The sequence below is a fragment of the Aythya ferina genome, assembly GCF_964211825.1.
Source record: "Aythya ferina genome assembly, chromosome: 21".
In the NCBI taxonomy this organism is placed as follows: domain Eukaryota; kingdom Metazoa; phylum Chordata; class Aves; order Anseriformes; family Anatidae; genus Aythya; species Aythya ferina.
In genome coordinates this window covers 1,405,677-1,412,965 of record NC_140319.1, presented here as the reverse complement: position 1 = coordinate 1,412,965, position 7,289 = coordinate 1,405,677, and positions in this window count along the sequence as shown.

The following is a 7,289-nucleotide window of genomic DNA, read 5'->3' as shown; positions in this document are numbered from 1 at the left end:
AAACTGAGTTTCAAGGCAATCTGAGCACTTTGAGTAGGGCCTGAGGGCAATCTCAGCCGAGCTGCATGCTTAACTGGCAGCCAAAACCATGCAGACCCAGCTCTGAGGCTGCAATGTGGTTTTGCAAGCACCTGCACCCCCTGTGCACACAGCCTATGTCACCTCCACGTTGCAAAAACACCCCCCAAGCCAGGGTCCCCCCAAATAACCCACCCCTTAGCTGTCATCCTTGGCATATCCCCAGCTCCGGCTGCAACTCCCTGCCTCACTGCTGCAGCATCTTTGCCCTTCAGCAATTGCAAAGGTAAAAGAAGAAAGGTGTGGAGCTGGAAATCACTTCCCTTCGCTGCTACAGCTCAAGCAATAAGAAGCACCCTCATCTTTGCAAGCACCCATGGGGCACGCAGTGGGCGAGCTGCCACCCAGCTCCTTTGCTCTGGAGGCGAGGTGCAGAGGGGCTGCGATGGCTGCAGCTGCCCCAGGCCACGCAGCGGTCACCAAGCCCAGCCCTGCCTTGTACAAACCTGGGATGCTCCTGAGGATGCAGCTGGCCCCCGTCTCGTTAAGCATTCAACAGCATTTGGATTATTACCTGCTGTTCGGTTGGGTTTAATCTTTCAAAATTGCCAAGAAAATTCACTTGTAGGAATTAAGAGGGCACGAATATTGCCTGTTAGCTGCAGGAGGCAGCTCCATCCCGCTGCTCTCTATCGGTCCCCCCTGCCGCTTTGTTTAGCTGAAGCTTTTTGTGCAAACACGGCCATTTTTACAAGCGATGCTCCTGGGCTGACCCCCTGCAGCAGCGCAACCTGGGCACGGCTCGAATGCTGCAGCACTTGCAATGCAGCCGGCCGCACGTGCTGGGGAAAACCAGCCAGAAATGCAGCTGAGGCTTGAAACATCCCGGCCCTGTTGTTGCAAGGCAGAAAGCCCCCCTGCAGTACAGCTGATTGAAGCACGCAGGCATCCACCTGCAATGAGCTTTGCACGTTGGCACCCATCCCTCTGCGTGCAGGCGCTGCCTCCTCCCTTGACGAGGTTTGGGCTGCCCACCCCAAAGCCTCCAGCTGCCCTTTTGGGGCATCCTGCTTTGCTGCCAGCTCATTTGGAGCAAGCACCAGGTGGAAAAAACCCGTTGAAGCAGTAAGGCATAGCTCTGCATCCCATCTCTTTCCAGCAGCAGCCATTTCCCTGCTGATCCCAGCCGTGCCTGCCTTCAAAGAGCAGCAGAAGCAGAGTGGTTAACCCCCTGCTTTGCATGGCCAACCTTGCTAGCCTCAATCAGGGCAGATAAGCAAAAAGGCTGGGCGAAGGACACCAGCTCCTTGACTTCTCTGGAAGGGAAGCAGATTTAGGGGACAGAGCACTGCACACCAGCAGGTTTGCAAGTCTCCAAGCACAGCTGGGCTCCCAAAAATCTGGTGCGTGTGCTGCACCACCTGCAGTAAAACTGCATCCTGAGGGACCCTGAAAGTGCGGCAGCACCCAAGCACCAACCTGAAAACCTCCTGCAGCAATGAACTCAGCCAGGAGAGCCATTCCCTAGCACAGATTTTCCTGTGGGATGCTGCTCCCAGGGGTTTGGGCAGGCTAATAAGGAAGTCTGTAACCTTATTTAAAAGTCACTTTTGCTCATAATGGAAGGCACTTACCCCCTCGGATACATCATTCGCCTCGCATCGGTTTTATTGCTGGTAATAACTCCCAGAAAGTCCTCAACAGATGGAAATTTTATTTGGCTAATCATTGCCGTCTGAGTTACTGTGGGAAGGTGCTGGCAGAAGTTTGCAGGGGAAGGGGGGGGGCAGAAATAGGGGTCAGGGATGGGGCTGTGACCATGGGGCCACCCCAAAGATTTGCAGGGCAGCCCCCGCCACCCCAGGCAGGCAAATCATTGATGCTGCATCTTTCCCAACCTGGCCTAGGAATTTTACATGACTGCAAGTTTTGCAGGAGGTTTTTATTTTGAAGGGGGCATTGTAAAGCCCCCAGTGTCCTCCTGCAGCTGACCCCATGTGTTTGCAACCATAGCGCATACAGGACCATGACCATCTCCAGCCCTGATGCCCCAGGGGGTGAGTCAAAGCAGGATTGGGCCATGTGGAGGCCAGAGACAAGCAAATATTTGCTCTTCTTGCACCTGGCAATAGCTTGGCACCAGCTCCCCCTTAGCAGGGTTGTCACTAGCTGCCTGATCCCCTCCGCAGATAACAGAGCAGCAATTTCTTAACCTATTTTTAAAAGACTGAGGATGAGGAAGAAGAAAGAAAATGCAATTTTATCCTACCCAGGAGGGCCCTGATTCTAACAATCAACAAAAAGCAATTTTTTTATTCCCTCCCCCCAGTTGAACAAGCCTCTCTGAGCCTTTTTCCTGCCTGCATATGACAACTGCCAGCCCGTTCATTTGTTAGGCATGCATTACAGCCATGGGATGTATATATGTTGATATTCGTAAGAGGAAGGAGTGCTGCATAAACCTCTCTATCACGGCTGTACATGTGTAACCACTCTTCAGCTATCCTTTTATATATATACATATAAACAGCTGATTCCCATGTAAACTGCTCCAAATCCCTGCTTTTCATAGGGAGCATGCATGCCAGCATCCCTGCACCAGCAGTGCAAGCCTGGGGCTGCTGCAAAGGGGTTCAAGGCCCGATGTGGAAGGATTTACCTTCACTTGGGTGAATTCTGGAGAAATTAAGCCCAAATAGGGCACATGCATAAATATATAATTAGATGTACCAGCTCCCAACTCAAACACTTCTTGTCCCGATGCAAAGTCCATGAGCGTGACAGAGGAAAGGGACTGCCCACGAAACCACCCTGAACCCAAGCTGAAATTAATTTATTGCTATAATTAAGATCTGCCCAATGCCAGCAGATCCCTTGAAATAAAGGGTTGGGGTTACATCCCCCAAAGCAAAAGCACAGGGGCAAATTGGAGCCTCTCCTACCCTGAGGGGAGACAGACTCACCTGCCTGCAGATCAAGCAGAACTAAACTCTGACTGCATTCAAGCACACTGCTGGAGCACAGGGCATGGCTGGGGGGACAGGTGCTGTGCTTGGTCCTCGTTGAAAGAAATAAGATGCTCTGAAATCCCCTTTCATCCTTTTCTTTCTTTTCCCCTTGCCCAGGGTGCCCCCTTGCTAGGGGATTTTGTCAGGGGAGACATCAATGCCAGCGCTGAGCCTGGGGGATTTAACTGCTTGCTGCAGCAAGGAAATCATTCACAGAGCAGGTCTGCTTTGTCAAGTATTTATTTCAGAGCACAGCTTGCTTTCATCCTGCTCCGGCAGCCACTTGTTGCGTTTGATGGAATAATTTCCACACCAAAAGCCCTCTGGCCACCTCGCCTCCTCGCTGCCAGCAGCTCAGAACTTAATAACCACACACCTTCAGAGAGACCCCAAATTCATCGTGGGGAAACGCCGTTCTCCTTCCCCGCTGCAGCAGCACAGGGGCCTTTGCTCGCTCCATCTGCATGCACCGTGCATGCCCACGCGTACACAGCGAGCCAGGTGCTGGAGCAGGCTCCCGGCGCGATGCCCCTGGGATGCACGATCTCCTTCCTTTGCAAAGGGCTTGTTGCTGTTGCCTTTCATCAGCAGGCATCTGGGTGGTGTGGAGGTGTGCAGGGACACCCAAGCACCTAGGGGATTTTGGAGGGGACCAGAAAGAGAAGGGGGTCCGGTTGCCCGCAGGTGTAAAGAAGCATCAGTGCAAAGCCATAGGGTGAAATAAGGGGGGTTGTGGCAAGCTTGCTCTGCTAGCAGTTCACGTATACGTGTGTATTTAAATGGAGAGGTGTATGAGCTGAATGCTCCTAAATATACAGGCTGGGGGGAGCGGGGAGCATCAGCCAGGGCTGCAGCACCCAGCCCTCACCACCCAGCCCCAGCTCACGCACCCTGCTCTTGTGCAGCAAGTTAATTGCTTTCCTCTTTTAATTGCTCCTTTCAAGGCAGGTTTCTCATCCCTTCCCAAGTCTCAGGCGAGCCTGTCTTCAGAGCAGTCCTGCCTTTGCAGCTCAAAGCAATTTCTCCTTTGCTCCTTCCCCCCTGGGGCTCCCACGCCGCTTGTTATTATTATTATAGATTTCTATATGTTTTTTTAAAGACTCTCCTCCAAAGCATGTCCCGGGGGCAGAGTCACCTCTGTGCTTTGCCAGGGAGGAAGACGGGGACCCTTTGATGTCCCCAGCCCTTGCCAATGCAAGTGCCCCCCCCCCCCCCGCACATTATCCCATCTTGCAGATGAAAGCCTCTTTCTTGAGGAAGGTCACCAAGGAGGGGGGGAAAAACTAGGAGGCTTCAAAACTACTTGATTAAAAGTGATGGAAATGAAATGGCTTCACTTGCATCTCACAGGGAAGAGGAAGGAAGCAAAACAAATTTTAGAGCAGCCCCATCTATTTGCAATCCTACAGCTGGACCACAGACCCCTCCTGGAAGCTGTAGCTCTCAGGGATTTATTACCCACCCCACCGTGGGGAAGAAGAAAGTTTCTCTTCTAGTAGTCCAGTAGCACAGCCTTGATGGCCAGGACAGTCACGCCAGCAGCAAAATACCCGTGTTTGCTGACCTGATGATGTTACTGCTTGCAATTGCATTATTTGCACGTGCACAGCTGGGACCTCTGGGCAGGAGTGGGGGTGGGGGTGGCACAGCCCCCTGCTGCTGCTCAGCTGCAGGGAAGTCCTAAATCAGCAGCAGTGATGGCACGGGACACGAGCGAGGACCTTCTGTGGGGCACAAACACCACTTGGCCTCACTTAAATGTCTTTAAATCTGCCCACACACACCAGCTAGGGCAAGAATCAAGTTTGACGTGACTGAAAGAGGAGGAAAGCTGATCCCACTGCAGCTGCGCCAGCTTTGCAGGCTTTGATAGAGACAGTGAAAAATAAATAAATAAATAAATAAATAAATAAATAAATAAATAAATAAACCCTTGACACTGTTTTCTGCTGCTATGTCATTTGTCTTGGAAAAAGAAGTTCGCATTCCCCTTAGACTCCAAGCCATGAGACCCCTCACACCATAAGGTTTATCAGGAAAATGAGAAAATTAGTGCCATTTGGGGGGGCAGGAAGCCTCTGTGCTGGTTAGCCAGTGCTGAGGGCTGCTCTGTCCCTTCCCAACCCACCCCCACAGCGTGGGTTTGCAACACTGCTTCCTCTCCCCCCAAAATAAACCCTGGCCACAGATCATCTCCAAGACCTCCCCAGCCCTGTCAAGTTGCATTTACATTGCAAAAGTGCTCAACAACTGTTCCCAGGCTGAAACAAGGCCAAGGCTGCTATTTGCACAGCCCAGCATCCCAAAAAAAGCATCTGTTGGTGAGCAAAGCAACCCAATTCATCCCTTGCCCCAAATCCTGGAGCTCCAGCATCCTCCTAGCAATGCAAGGCTCCTTCCCTATGTGCTTGCCCTAAAAGCGAGCCCCGAGGGAGAGCGAGGAGCTTCATTTAGGGGAGCTGGTCATTAATTTCTCATTCCGGCTCCCTAATGACTCGCTAATTGCAAGGGAAGCAGGGTGGTGGCTGAGGAGCCGCAGCTGGGAGGTGAGGAGCTGGCCGCCCCCTCCCTGCCCAGAGGATGCTGTAATTTGGGGAATGGCCACGAGCTGCCACCGGGGTCACCTGCTGCTGGTGACAGTGGGACAGGGCTCGTCCCTGTCTGCAGCAGGACACCCTTCCCAAGCCTTCAGCCACGGCCTCCCCATCCATATCACATCTCTGGGAGATGTCCTGATGTCTCTAGGAGATGCCACGAGGCCATCCCCTGGGAGAGGCAGCAGGGACACCCTGGGGACAGACCAACAGGGAGCCCCTAGGAGATGCCACCAGGACACCCATGGGACACATGAGCATCCCCTAGGAGATGCAACCCCAGCCCCCCCCCAGACATTTTCTCTCTGGGGGGCCAAGGTACCCCCCCAAAGCTCTCCACAGCCTCTTCCCAAAGCAGGAGCTCACCCCAAGGGCTGCAGCACATCCCCAGCCAGCAGCTGAGCCCCAGTCCCACCAGGGGTCTGGACCCCTGGCATACCCACGTCCCTCTGCCCAGCTCCAGCTGACAGAAAACGTGCCTGTGCGTAATTCATCCCCCAACCTTCAGCCAGGAGCTGTAACCAAGAGCGTGACTCCAACATCCCTCATGGGGAAAGCCGCGTGGTGCTGGCCACCATCCAGACCAAAGCAGGGGGAGCTTTTAAACCTCTCACGGGGCTTTGGCAGGGCAGCAGTTCGCAAAGCTGTCAGTCTTCATGCTCATTGCAATGCAGATGGAGGCCAAAGTTCATCGATGGCCAGGGTCTGAGCAGGGCTTGGCACAAAGCAAAATGGATGGAGAAGGAGAAAGGTGGGAAGGAATAAATCCAGATGCCTATGGATGGAAAAAGAGCCAAGGATTTAGGTGGAGGCTTCCAAATCTGAAGGGATTAAAGCATCATGTGGGATGGCTGATATTTTCCCATTCCTTTTTTTTTTTTGCCATGCTGTCACAGCAACCAAATTCTCTTGTTCTCCATAGGATGGCATCAGTGGGATCCCTGCCACCCCCATCCCCATCCGCCCCTTGCAGCACCCCTGCACAATGACAGCAATCCACTGTGAGCTTGCATTAGAGAAGTAGCACAAAATCTCCCCTAAACCAGAGCCCTGGGGTTTTGTTTCGAAAAATATTCACCCTGGGGGCACAGCTGTTAAAGGTAACTTTCTGTTTAAGCATTTGCTGGGAGTTTGCAAACATCATCTGCAACAAGCATGCGGGCTGCCCCAGCACATTAGCATCTGAGCAAGATAACGAGGCTGAAGGAAGCAATCATTAAGAGGGATGTGGAGAAGAAAAAGGGGAATAATAGTAAATAATAAAAAGCTTAGGAAGATGAGTCTCGGTTCGGGACACCCATCACCAACTCGGATTTATGGGAGCAGGCTCAAACCTTACAAAAGGCATCTTATGAAGGGTGTCTGCCTAGAAATATTTTGCATTACATGCATTGAAGCGCACTTTGTGGCTAAAAAGATTCCTGTGGTGCTGCAGGATCCCCAAATGGGTTAAGAGCATCTCCTCTGGTGCCCACCTACCATCCCTACAACCTCTTGGGCTCCTGCAAGTGATTTCTGTAACATCCTGATGCTACATGCAGAGTAATTCCCCAGCTGGCACTGCACACAGCATTGCAATATAAGTAAAGAGAGATTTAACCATGGGGTTGCAATTGCCCAGCGTAGTGCAGGAGCTCCCTGTCGCCATCCATGCAATGCAGCAACACCC